This window comes from Diplotaxodon limnothrissa, linkage group LG3 (genome assembly GCF_057381915.1).
Source record: "Diplotaxodon limnothrissa isolate DT_005_m linkage group LG3, D_limnothrissa_male_GT1.1, whole genome shotgun sequence".
NCBI classification, from domain to species: Eukaryota; Metazoa; Chordata; class Actinopteri; order Cichliformes; family Cichlidae; genus Diplotaxodon; species Diplotaxodon limnothrissa.
The window spans coordinates 68,951,176-68,963,876 of record NC_140598.1 but is presented as its reverse complement, the minus strand read 5'-3'; the positions used below and the strand labels follow the sequence as shown (position 1 = coordinate 68,963,876).

At 58.0% G+C, this 12,701-nt stretch overlaps 5 non-coding genes and 3 pseudogenes across 5 annotated transcripts; all 8 read right to left on the bottom strand.

Moving 5' to 3' along the window:
- Positions 1-239: 239 nt before the first annotated feature.
- Positions 240-358, bottom strand: LOC146637515 (5S ribosomal RNA; annotated as a pseudogene).
- Positions 359-3,069: 2,711 nt separating this feature from the next.
- LOC146637514 (5S ribosomal RNA) lies at positions 3,070-3,188 on the bottom strand (annotated as a pseudogene).
- Positions 3,189-4,283: 1,095 nt separating this feature from the next.
- On the bottom strand, positions 4,284-4,402 carry LOC146637513 (5S ribosomal RNA). Its single transcript, XR_014905966.1, has one exon. It is a non-coding gene; the product is annotated as a 5S ribosomal RNA (ribosomal RNA).
- Positions 4,403-6,448: 2,046 nt separating this feature from the next.
- On the bottom strand, positions 6,449-6,567 carry LOC146637512 (5S ribosomal RNA; annotated as a pseudogene).
- A 1,812-nt stretch (positions 6,568-8,379) lies between these two features.
- Positions 8,380-8,498, bottom strand: LOC146637511 (5S ribosomal RNA). Its single transcript, XR_014905860.1, has one exon. It is a non-coding gene; the product is annotated as a 5S ribosomal RNA (ribosomal RNA).
- A 706-nt stretch (positions 8,499-9,204) lies between these two features.
- Positions 9,205-9,323, bottom strand: LOC146637510 (5S ribosomal RNA). The gene has a single exon (XR_014905848.1). It is a non-coding gene; the product is annotated as a 5S ribosomal RNA (ribosomal RNA).
- Positions 9,324-10,344: 1,021 nt separating this feature from the next.
- On the bottom strand, positions 10,345-10,463 carry LOC146637509 (5S ribosomal RNA). Its single transcript, XR_014905964.1, has one exon. It is a non-coding gene; the product is annotated as a 5S ribosomal RNA (ribosomal RNA).
- A 1,768-nt stretch (positions 10,464-12,231) lies between these two features.
- On the bottom strand, positions 12,232-12,350 carry LOC146637508 (5S ribosomal RNA). Its single transcript, XR_014905963.1, has one exon. It is a non-coding gene; the product is annotated as a 5S ribosomal RNA (ribosomal RNA).
- Positions 12,351-12,701: the final 351 nt, after the last annotated feature.

The following is a 12,701-nucleotide window of genomic DNA, read 5'->3' as shown; positions in this document are numbered from 1 at the left end:
GCCCTGGTGTGGTGTAAGTGGCCTCAGCCAGCAGCCACAGGCCCTGATGTGGTGTATGTGGCCCCAGCCGGTCACTCAGGCCCTGGTGTGGTGTAGGTGGCATCAGCTAGCAGCACAAGACATTGGAAAACAGCCAAAAGCAATGTCGTTAATGTGCCCTCATTAATGGGGAGCTGCTTTTGGTCTTTTAATACACCCCTTCTCTGGATCAAAAGCGGTTCAATGACATGAAAATGAAAGGCTTACAGCACCAGGTATTCCCAGGCAGTCTCCCATCCAAGTACTAACCAAGCCCAGCCCTGCTTAGCTTAGGAGATCAGACGAGGTCGGGGGTGCTCAGGGTGGTATGGCCGTAAGCTGCCGGCCCCAGCACAATGTCTCAATTTATGGATTCAAGTGATTAGGTGGCAAGTACCTGAAGTTACGAAGACAATCCTATAACCATACCTGCATGTTTGCATAATACCCTAACCCAAAGGCTCAGTTTGGCATTTATCCAACAGCACAGGCCCTGGATTGTTGAAGATGGCCTCAAGAACCAGCACAGGACCTGGTGTGTTTTACATGGCCACAGCAAGCAGCACAGGGCCTGGTATGGTGAAGATGGTCTCAGCAAGCAGCCACAGGCCCTGGTTTGGTGTAAGTGGCCTCAGCCAGCAGCCACAGGCCCTGGTGTGTTGTAAGTGGCCTCAGCCAGCAGCCACAGGCCCTGGTGTGGTCTAAGTGGCCTCAGCCAGTGCCACAGGCCCTGGTGTGGTGTAAGTGGCCTGAGCAAGAGCCATAGGCCCTGGTGTGGTGTAAGTGGCCTCAGCCAGCAGCCACAGGCCCTGGTGTGGTGTAAGTGGCCTGAGCAAGTGCCACAGGCCCTGGTGTGGTGTAAGTGACCTAAGCCAGAGCCACAGGCCCTGGTGTGGTGTAAGTGGCCTCAATAGCAAATAAGGCCCTGGTGTGGTGTAAGTGGCCTGAGCAAGAGCCACAGGGCCTGGTTTGGTGAAGATGGCCTCGGCCAGAAGCGCAGGGCCTGGTGTGATGTGAGTGGCCTGAGCAAGAGCCACAGGCCCTGGTGTGGTGTAAGTGGCCTCAGCCAGCAGCCACAGGCCCTGGTGTGGTGTAAGTCGCCTCAGCCAGAAGCCACAGGCACTGGTGTGGTGTAAGTGGCCTCAGGAACCAGCACAGGGCCTGGTGTGTTGTACATGGCCACAGCTAGCAGCAGAGGGCCAGGTTTGGTGAAGATGGCCTCGGCCAGAAGCGCAGGGCCTGGTGTGGTGTAAGTCGCCTCAGCCAGAAGCCACAGGCACTGGTGTGGTGTAAGTGGCCTCAGCCAGCAGCAAAAGGGCCCTGGTGTGGTGTAAGTCGCCTCAGTCAGCAGCCACAGGCCCTGGTGTGGTGTAGGTGGCCTCAGCCAGCAGCCACAGGCCCTGGTGTGGTGTAAGTGGCCTCAGCCAGCAGCCACAGGCCCTGGTGTGGTGTAAGTGGCCTCAGCCAGCAGCCACAGGCCCTGGTGTGGTGTAAGTGGCCTCAGCCAGTGCCACAGGCCCTGGTGTGGTGTAAGTGGCCTGAGCAAGAGCCACAGACCCTGGTGTGGTGTAATTGGCCTCAATAGCAACTAATGCCCTGGTGTGGTGTAGGTGGCCTCAGCCAGCAGCCACAGGCCCTGGTGTGGTCTAAGTGGCCTCAGCCAGTGCCACAGGCCCTGGTGTGGTGTAAGTGGCCTGAGCAAGAGCCACAGGCCCTGGTGTGGTGTAAGTGGCCTGAGCAAGTGCCACAGGCCCTGGTGTGGTGTAAGTGGCCTAAGCCAGAGCCACAGGCCCTGGTGTGGTGTAAGTGGCCTCAATAGCAAATAAGGCCCTGGTGTGGTGTAAGTGGCCTGAGCAAGAGCCACAGGGCCTGGTTTGGTGAAGATGGCCTCAGCCAGAAGCGCAGGGCCTGGTGTGATGTGAGTGGCCTGAGCAAGAGCCACAGGCCCTGGTGTGGTGTAAGTGGCCTCAGCCAGCAGCCACAGGCCCTGGTGTGGTGTAAGTCGCCTCAGCCAGAAGCCACAGGCACTGGTGTGGTGTAAGTGGCCTCAGCCAGCAGCAAAAGGGCCCTGGTGTGTTGTACATGGCCACAGCTAGCAGCAGAGGGCCAGGTTTGGTGAAGATGGCCTCGGCCAGAAGCGCAGGGCCTGGTGTGGTGTAAGTCGCCTCAGCCAGAAGCCACAGGCACTGGTGTGGTGTAAGTGGCCTCAGCCAGCAGCAAAAGGGCCCTGGTGTGGTGTAAGTCGCCTCAGTCAGCAGCCACAGGCCCTGGTGTGGTGTAGGTGGCCTCAGCCAGCAGCCACAGGCCCTGGTGTGGTGTAAGTGGCCTCAGCCAGCAGCCACAGGCCCTGGTGTGGTGTAAGTGGCCTCAGCCAGCAGCCACAGGCCCTGGTGTGGTGTAAGTGGCCTCAGCCAGTGCCACAGGCCCTGGTGTGGTGTAAGTGGCCTGAGCAAGAGCCACAGACCCTGGTGTGGTGTAATTGGCCTCAATAGCAACTAATGCCCTGGTGTGGTGTAGGTGGCCTCAGCCAGCAGCCACAGGCCCTGGTGTGGTCTAAGTGGCCTCAGCCAGTGCCACAGGCCCTGGTGTGGTGTAAGTGGCCTCAGCCAGTGCCACAGGCCCTGGTGTGGTGTAAGTGGCCTGAGCAAGAGCCACAGACCCTGGTGTGGTGTAATTGGCGTCAATAGCAACTAATGCCCTGGTGTGGTGTAAGTGGCCTGAGCAAGAGCCACAGACCCTGGTGTGGTGTAATTGGCCTCAATAGCAACTAAGGCCCTGGTGTGGTGTAGGTGGCCTCAGCCAGCAGCCACAGGCCCTGGTGTGGTGTAAGTGGCCTCAGCCAGCAGCCACAGGCCCTGATGTGGTGTATGTGGCCCCAGCCGGTCACTCAGGCCCTGGTGTGGTGTAGGTGGCATCAGCTAGCAGCACAAGACATTGGAAAACAGCCAAAAGCAATGTCGTTAATGTGCCCTCATTAATGGGGAGCTGCTTTTGGTCTTTTAATACACCCCTTCTCTGGATCAAAAGCGGTTCAATGACATGAAAATGAAAGGCTTACAGCACCAGGTATTCCCAGGCAGTCTCCCATCCAAGTACTAACCAAGCCCAGCCCTGCTTAGCTTAGGAGATCAGACGAGGTCGGGGGTGCTCAGGGTGGTATGGCCGTAAGCTGCTGGCCCCAGCACAATGTCTCAATTTATGGATTCAAGTGATTAGGTGGCAAGTACCTGAAGTTACGAAGACAATCCTATAACCATACCTGCATGTTTGCATAATACCCTAACCCAAAGGCTCAGTTTGGCATTTATCCAACAGCACAGGCCCTGGATTGTTGAAGATGGCCTCAAGAACCAGCACAGGACCTGGTGTGTTTTACATGGCCACAGCAAGCAGCACAGGGCCTGGTATGGTGAAGATGGCCTCAGCAAGCAGCCACAGGCCCTGGTTTGGTGTAAGTGGCCTCAGCCAGCAGCCACAGGCCCTGGTGTGTTGTAAGTGGCCTCAGCCAGCAGCCACAGGCCCTGGTGTGGTCTAAGTGGCCTCAGCCAGTGCCACAGGCCCTGGTGTGGTGTAAGTGGCCTGAGCAAGAGCCATAGGCCCTGGTGTGGTGTAAGTGGCCTCAGCCAGCAGCCACAGGCCCTGGTGTGGTGTAAGTGGCCTGAGCAAGTGCCACAGGCCCTGGTGTGGTGTAAGTGACCTAAGCCAGAGCCACAGGCCCTGGTGTGGTGTAAGTGGCCTCAATAGCAAATAAGGCCCTGGTGTGGTGTAAGTGGCCTGAGCAAGAGCCACAGGGCCTGGTTTGGTGAAGATGGCCTCGGCCAGAAGCGCAGGGCCTGGTGTGATGTGAGTGGCCTGAGCAAGAGCCACAGGCCCTGGTGTGGTGTAAGTGGCCTCAGCCAGCAGCCACAGGCCCTGGTGTGGTGTAAGTCGCCTCAGCCAGAAGCCACAGGCACTGGTGTGGTGTAAGTGGCCTCAGGAACCAGCACAGGGCCTGGTGTGTTGTACATGGCCACAGCTAGCAGCAGAGGGCCAGGTTTGGTGAAGATGGCCTCGGCCAGAAGCGCAGGCCCTGATGTGGTGTAAGTGGCCCCAGCCGGTCACTCAGGCCCTGGTGTGGTGTAGGTGGCATCAGCTAGCAGCACAAGACATTGGAAAACAGCCAAAAGCAATGTCGTTAATGTGCCCTCATTAATGGGGAGCTGCTTTTGGTCTTTTAATACACCCCTTCTCTGGATCAAAAGCGGTTCAATGACATGAAAATGAAAGGCTTACAGCACCAGGTATTCCCAGGCAGTCTCCCATCCAAGTACTAACCAAGCCCAGCCCTGCTTAGCTTCCGAGATCAGACGAGGTCGGGCGTGCTCAGGGTGGTATGGCCGTAAGCTGCTGGCCCCAGCACAATGTCTCAATTTATGGATTCAAGTGATTAGGTGGCAAGTACCTGAAGTTACGAAGACAATCCTATAACCATACCTGCATGTTTGCATAATACCCTAACCCAAAGGCTCAGTTTGGCATTTATCCAACAGCACAGGCCCTGGATTGTTGAAGATGGCCTCAGGAACCAGCACAGGGCCTGGTGTGTTGTACATGGCCACAGCAAGCAGCACAGGGCCTGGTTTGGTGAAGATGGCCTCGGCCAGAAGCGCAGGGCCTGGTGTGATGTGAGTGGCCTGAGCAAGAGCCACAGGCCCTGGTGTGGTGTAAGTGGCCTCAGCCAGCAGCCACAGGCCCTGGTGTGGTGTAGGTGGCCTCAGCCAGCAGCCACAGGCCCTGGTGTGGTGTAAGTGGCCTGAGCAAGAGCCACAGGCCCTGGTTTGGTGTAAGTGGCCTCAGCCAGCAGCCACAGGCCCTGGTGTGTTGTAAGTGGCCTCAGCCAGCAGCCACAGGCCCTGGTGTGGTGTAAGTGGCCTGAGCAAGAGCCACAGGCCCTGGTTTGGTGTAAGTGGCCTCAGCCAGCAGCCACAGGCCCTGGTGTGTTGTAAGTGGCCTCAGCCAGCAGCCACAGGCCCTGGTGTGGTCTAAGTGGCCTCAGCCAGTGCCACAGGCCCTGGTGTGGTGTAAGTGGCCTGAGCAAGAGCCACAGGCCCTGGTGTGGTGTAAGTGGCCTGAGCAAGTGCCACAGGCCCTGGTGTGGTGTAAGTGGCCTAAGCCAGAGCCACAGGCCCTGGTGTGGTGTAAGTGGCCTCAATAGCAAATAAGGCCCTGGTGTGGTGTAAGTGGCCTGAGCAAGAGCCACAGGGCCTGGTTTGGTGAAGATGGCCTCAGCCAGAAGCGCAGGGCCTGGTGTGATGTCAGTGGCCTGAGCAAGAGCCACAGGCCCTGGTGTGGTGTAAGTGGCCTCAGCCAGCAGCCACAGGCCCTGGTGTGGTGCAAGTCGCCTCAGCCAGAAGCCACAGGCACTGGTGTGGTGTAAGTGGCCTCAGCCAGCAGCAAAAGGGCCCTGGTGTGGTGTAAGTCGCCTCAGCCAGCAGCCACAGGCCCTGGTGTGGTGTAGGTGGCCTCAGCCAGCAGCCACAGGCCCTGGTGTGGTGTAAGTGGCCTCAATAGCAACTAAGGCCCTGGTGTGGTGTAAGTGGCTTCAGCCAGCAGCCACAGGCTCTGGTGTGGTGTAACTGGCCTCAGCCAGCAGCCACAGGCCCTGGTGTGGTGTAAGTGGCCTCAGCCAGAGCCACAGGCCCTGATGTGGTGTAAGTGGCCCCAGCCGGTCACTCAGGCCCTGGTGTGGTGTAGGTGGCATCAGCTAGCAGCACAGGGCCTGGTTTGGTGAAGATGGCCTCGGCCAGAAGCGCAGGGCCTGGTGTGATGTGAGTGGCCTGAGCAAGAGCCACAGGCACTGGTGTGGTGTAAGTCGCCTCAGCCAGCAGCCACAGGCCCTGGTGTGGTGTAAGTCGCCTCAGCCAGAAGCCACAGGCACTGGTGTGGTGTAAGTGGCCTCAGCCAGCAGCAAAAGGGCCCTGGTGTGGTGTAAGTCGCCTCAGCCAGCAGCCACAGGCCCTGGTGGGGTGTAGGTGGCCTCAGCCAGCAGCCACAGGCCCTGGTGTGGTGTAAGTGGCCTCAGCCAGCAGCCACAGGCCCTGGTGTGGTGTAAGTCGCCTCAGCCAGTGCCACAGGCCCTGGTGTGGTGTAAGTGGCCTGAGCAAGAGCCACAGACCCTGGTGTGGTGTAATTGGCCTCAATAGCAACTAAGGCCCTGGTGTGGTGTAAGTGGCTTCAGCCAGCAGCCACAAGCTCTGGTGTGGTGTAACTGGCCTCAGCCAGCAGCCACAGGCCCTGGTGTGGTGTAGGTGGCATCAGCTAGCAGCACAAGACATTGGAAAAGAGCCAAAAGCAGTGTCGTTAATGTGCCCTCATTAATGGGCAGCTGCTTTTGGTCTTTTAATACACCCCTTCTCTGGATCAAAAGCGGTTCAATGACATGAAAATGAAAGGCTTACAGCACCAGGTATTCCCAGGCAGTCTCCCATCCAAGTACTAACCAAGCCCAGCCCTGCTTAGCTTACGAGATCAGACGAGGTCGGGGGTGCTCAGGGTGGTATGGCCATAAGCTGCTGGCCCCAGCACAATGTCTCAATTTATGGATTCAAGTGATTAGGTGGCAAGTACCTGAAGTTACGAAGACAATCCTATAACCATACCTGCATGTTTGCATAATACCCTAACCCAAAGGCTCAGTTTGGCATTTATCCAACAGCACAGGCCCTGGATTGTTGAAGATGGCCTCAAGAACCAGCACAGGACCTGGTGTGTTTTACATGGCCACAGCAAGCAGCACAGGGCCTGGTATGGTGAAGATGGCCTCAGCAAGCAGCCACAGGCCCTGGTTTGGTGTAAGTGGCCTCAGCCAGCAGCCACAGGCCCTGGTGTGTTGTAAGTGGCCTCAGCCAGCAGCCACAGGCCCTGGTGTGGTCTAAGTGGCCTCAGCCAGTGCCACAGGCCCTGGTGTGGTGTAAGTGGCCTGAGCAAGAGCCACAGGCCCTGGTGTGGTGTAAGTGGCCTCAGCCAGCAGCCACAGGCCCTGGTGTGGTGTAAGTGGCCTAAGCCAGAGCCACAGGCCCTGGTGTGGTGTAAGTGGCCTCAATAGCAAATAAGGCCCTGGTGTGGTGTAAGTGGCCTGAGCAAGAGCCACAGGGCCTGGTTTGGTGAAGATGGCCTCGGCCAGAAGCGCAGGGCCTGGTGTGATGTGAGTGGCCTGAGCAAGAGCCACAGGCCCTGGTGTGGTGTAAGTGGCCTCAGCCAGCAGCCACAGGCCCTGGTGTGGTGTAAGTCGCCTCAGCCAGAAGCCACAGGCACTGGTGTGGTGTAAGTGGCCTCAGGAACCAGCACAGGGCCTGGTGTGTTGTACATGGCCACAGCTAGCAGCAGAGGGCCAGGTTTGGTGAAGATGGCCTCGGCCAGAAGCGCAGGGCCTGGTGTGGTGTAAGTCGCCTCAGCCAGAAGCCACAGGCACTGGTGTGGTGTAAGTGGCCTCAGCCAGCAGCAAAAGGGCCCTGGTGTGGTGTAAGTCGCCTCAGCCAGCAGCCACAGGCCCTGGTGGGGTGTAGGTGGCCTCAGCCAGCAGCCACAGGCCCTGGTGTGGTGTAAGTGGCCTCAGCCAGCAGCCACAGGCCCTGGTGTGGTGTAGGTGGCCTCAGCCAGCAGCCACAGGCCCTGGTGTGGTGTAAGTGGCCTCAGCCAGAAGCACAGGGCCTGGTGTGATATGAGTGGCCTGAGCAAGAGCCACAGGCCCTGGTGTGTTGTAAGTGGCCTCAGCCAGCAGCCACAGGCCCTGGTGTGGTGTAGGTGGCCTCAGCCAGCAGCCACAGGCCCTGGTGTGGTGTAAGTGGCCTCAGCCAGTGCCACAGGCCCTGGTGTGGTGTAAGTGGCCTGAGCAAGAGCCACAGACCCTGGTGTGGTGTAATTGGCCTCAATAGCAACTAATGCCCTGGTGTGGTGTAGGTGGCCTCAGCCAGCAGCCACAGGCCCTGGTGTGGTGTAAGTCGCCTCAGCCAGAAGCCACAGGCACTGGTGTGGTGTAAGTGGCCTCAGCCAGCAGCAAAAGGGCCCTGGTGTGGTGTAAGTCGCCTCAGTCAGCAGCCACAGGCCCTGGTGTGGTGTAGGTGGCCTCAGCCAGCAGCCACAGGCCCTGGTGTGGTGTAAGTGGCCTCAGCCAGCAGCCACAGGCCCTGATGTGGTGTAAGTGGCCCCAGCCGGTCACTCAGGCCCTGGTGTGGTGTAGGTGGCATCAGCTAGCAGCACAAGACATTGGAAAACAGCCAAAAGCAATGTCGTTAATGTGCCCTCATTAATGGGGAGCTGCTTTTGGTCTTTTAATACACACCTTCTCTGGATCAAAAGCGGTTCAATGACATGAAAAGGAAAGGCTTACAGCACCAGGTATTCCCAGGCAGTCTCCCATCCAAGTACTAACCAAGCCCAGCCCTGCTTAGCTTCCGAGATCAGACGAGGTCGGGTGTGCTCAGGGTGGTATGGCCGTAAGCTGCTGGCCCCAGCACAATGTCTCAATTTATGGATTCAAGTGATTAGGTGGCAAGTACCTGAAGTTACGAAGACAATCCTATAACCATACCTGCATGTTTGCATAATACCCTAACCCAAAGGCTCAGTTTGGCATTTATCCAACAGCACAGGCCCTGGATTGTTGAAGATGGCCTCAGGAACCAGCACAGGGCCTGGTGTGTTGTACATGGCCACAGCAAGCAGCACAGGGCCTGGTTTGGTGAAGATGGCCTCGGCCAGAAGCGCAGGGCCTGGTGTGATGTGAGTGGCCTGAGCAAGAGCCACAGGCCCTGGTGTGGTGTAAGTGGCCTCAGCCAGCAGCCACAGGCACTGGTGTGGTGTAAGTGGCCTCAGCCAGCAGCAAAAGGGCCCTGGTGTGGTGTAAGTCGCCTCAGTCAGCAGCCACAGGCCCTGGTGTGGTGTAGGTGGCCTCAGCCAGCAGCCACAGGCCCTGGTGTGGTGTACGTGGCGTCAGCCAGCAGCCACAGGCCCTGATGTGGTGTAAGTGGCCCCAGCCGGTCACTCAGGCCCTGGTGTGGTGTAGGTGGCATCAGCTAGCAGCACAAGACATTGGAAAACAGCCAAAAGCAATGTCGTTAATGTGCCCTCATTAATGGGGAGCTGCTTTTGGTCTTTTAATACACACCTTCTCTGGATCAAAAGCGGTTCAATGACATGAAAATGAAAGGCTTACAGCACCAGGTATTCCCAGGCAGTCTCCCATCCAAGTACTAACCAAGCCCAGCCCTGCTTAGCTTCCGAGATCAGACGAGGTCGGGTGTGCTCAGGGTGGTATGGCCGTAAGCTGCTGGCCCCAGCACAATGTCTCAATTTATGGATTCAAGTGATTAGGTGGCAAGTACCTGAAGTTACGAAGACAATCCTATAACCATACCTGCATGTTTGCATAATACCCTAACCCAAAGGCTCAGTTTGGCATTTATCCAACAGCACAGGCCCTGGATTGTTGAAGATGGCCTCAGGAACCAGCACAGGGCCTGGTGTGTTGTACATGGCCACAGCAAGCAGCACAGGGCCTGGTTTGGTGAAGATGGCCTCGGCCAGAAGCGCAGGGCCTGGTGTGATGTGAGTGGCCTGAGCAAGAGCCACAGGCCCTGGTGTGGTGTAAGTGGCCTCAGCCAGCAGCCACAGGCCCTGGTGTGGTGTAAGTCGCCTCAGCCAGAAGCCACAGGCACTGGTGTGGTGTAAGTGGCCTCAGCCAGCAGCAAAAGGGCCCTGGTGTGGTGTAAGTCGCCTCAGTCAGCAGCCACAGGCCCTGGTGTGGTGTAGGTGGCCTCAGCCAGCAGCCACAGGCCCTGGTGTGGTGTAAGTGGCCTCAGCCAGCAGCCACAGGCCCTGGTGTGGTGTAAGTGGCCTCAGCCAGCAGCCACAGGCCCTGGTGTGGTGTAAGTGGCCTCAGCCAGTGCCACAGGCCCTGGTGTGGTGTAAGTGGCCTGAGCAAGAGCCACAGACCCTGGTGTGGTGTAATTGGCCTCAATAGCAACTAATGCCCTGGTGTGGTGTAGGTGGCCTCAGCCAGCAGCCACAGGCCCTGGTGTGGTGTAAGTGGCCTCAGCCAGCAGCCACAGGCCCTGGTGTGGTGTAAGTGGCCTCAGCCAGAGCCACAGGCCCTGATGTGGTGTAAGTGGCCCCAGCCGGTCACTCAGGCCCTGGTGTGGTGTAGGTGGCATCAGCTAGCAGCACAAGACATTGGAAAAGAGCCAAAAGCAGTGTCGTTAATGTGCCCTCATTAATGGGCAGCTGCTTTTGGTCTTTTAATACACCCCTTCTCTGGATCAAAAGCGGTTCAATGACATGAAAATGAAAGGCTTACAGCACCAGGTATTCCCAGGCAGTCTCCCATCCAAGTACTAACCAAGCCCAGCCCTGCTTAGCTTCCGAGATCAGACGAGGTCGGGCGTGCTCAGGGTGGTATGGCCGTAAGCTGCTGGCCCCAGCACAATGTCTCAATTTATGGATTCAAGTGATTAGGTGGCAAGTACCTGAAGTTACGAAGACAATCCTATAACCATACCTGCATGTTTGCATAATACCCTAACCCAAAGGCTCAGTTTGGCATTTATCCAACAGCACAGGCCCTGGATTGTTGAAGATGGCCTCAGGAACCAGCACAGGGCCTGGTGTGTTGTACATGGCCACAGCAAGCAGCACAGGGCCTGGTTTGGTGAAGATGGCCTCGGCCAGAAGCACAGGGCCTGGTGTGATGTGAGTGGCCTGAGCAAGAGCCACAGGCCCTGGTGTGGTGTAAGTGGCCTCAGCCAGCAGCCACAGGCCCTGGTGTGGTGTAGGTGGCCTCAGCCAGCAGCCACAGGCCCTGGTGTGGTGTAAGTGGCCTGAGCAAGAGCCACAGGCCCTGGTTTGGTGTAAGTGGCCTCAGCCAGCAGCCACAGGCCCTGGTGTGTTGTAAGTGGCCTCAGCCAGCAGCCACAGGCCCTGGTGTGGTGTAAGTGGCCTCAGCCAGCAGCCACAGGCCCTGGTGTGGTGTAAGTGGCCTCAGCCAGCAGCCACAGGCCCTGGTGTGGTCTAAGTGGCCTCAGCCAGTGCCACAGGCCCTGGTGTGGTGTAAGTGGCCTGAGCAAGAGCCACAGGCCCTGGTGTGGTGTAAGTGGCCTGAGCAAGTGCCACAGGCCCTGGTGTGGTGTAAGTGGCCTAAGCCAGAGCCACAGGCCTTGGTGTGGTGTAAGTGGCCTCAATAGCAAATAAGGCCCTGGTGTGGTGTAAGTGGCCTGAGCAAGAGCCACAGGGCCTGGTTTGGTGAAGATGGCCTCAGCCAGAAGCGCAGGGCCAGGTGTGATGTGAGTGGCCTGAGCAAGAGCCACAGGCCCTGGTGTGGTGTAAGTGGCCTCAGCCAGCAGCCACAGGCCCTGGTGTGGTGTAAGTCGCCTCAGCCAGAAGCCACAGGCACTGGTGTGGTGTAAGTGGCCTCAGCCAGCAGCAAAAGGGCCCTGGTGTGGTGTAAGTCGCCTCAGCCAGCAGCCACAGGCCCTGGTGTGGTGTAGGTGACCTCAGCCAGCAGCCACAGGCCCTGGTGTGGTGTAAGTGGCCTCAATAGCAACTAAGGCCCTGGTGTGGTGTAAGTGGCTTCAGCCAGCAGCCACAGGCCCTGGTGTGGTGTAAGTGGCCTCAGCCAGCAGCCACAGGCCCTGGTGTGGTGTAAGTGGCCTCAGCCAGAGCCACAGGCCCTGATGTGGTGTAAGTGGCCTGAGCAAGAGCCACAGGCCCTGGTGTGGTGTAAGTGGCCTGAGCAAGAGCCACAGGCCCTGGTGTGTTGTAAGTGGCCTCAGCCAGCAGCCACAGGCCCTGGTGTGGTGTAGGTGGCCTCAGCCAGAAGCCACAGGCCCTGGTGTGGTGTAAGTGGCCTGAGCAAGTGCCACAGGCCCTGGTGTGGTGTAATTGGCCTCAATAGCAACTAAGGCCCTGGTGTGGTGTAGGTGGCCTCAGCCAGCAGCCACAGGCCCTGGTGTGGTGTAAGTGGCCTCAGCCAGCAGCCACAGGCCCTGATGTGGTGTAAGTGGCCCCAGCCGGTCACTCAGGCCCTGGTGTGGTGTAGGTGGCATCAGCTAGCAGCACAAGACATTGGAAAACAGCCAAAAGCAATGTCGTTAATGTGCCCTCATTAATGGGGAGCTGCTTTTGGTCTTTTAATACACCCCTTCTCTGGATCAAAAGCGGTTCAATGACATGAAAATGAAAGGCTTACAGCACCAGGTATTCCCAGGCAGTCTCCCATCCAAGTACTAACCAAGCCCAGCCCTGCTTAGCTTCCGAGATCAGACGAGGTCGGGCGTGCTCAGGGTGGTATGGCCGTAAGCTGCTGGCCCCAGCACAATGTCTCAATTTATGGATTCAAGTGATTAGGTGGCAAGTACCTGAAGTTACGAAGACAATCCTATAACCATACCTGCATGTTTGCATAATACCCTAACCCAAAGGCTCAGTTTGGCATTTATCCAACAGCACAGGCCCTGGATTGTTGAAGATGGCCTCAGGAACCAGCACAGGGCCTGGTGTGTTGTACATGGCCACAGCAAGCAGCACAGGGCCTGGTTTGGTGAAGATGGCCTCGGCCAGAAGCGCAGGGCCTGGTGTGATGTGAGTGGCCTGAGCAAGAGCCACAGGCCCTGGTGTGGTGTAAGTGGCCTCAGCCAGCAGCCACAGGCACT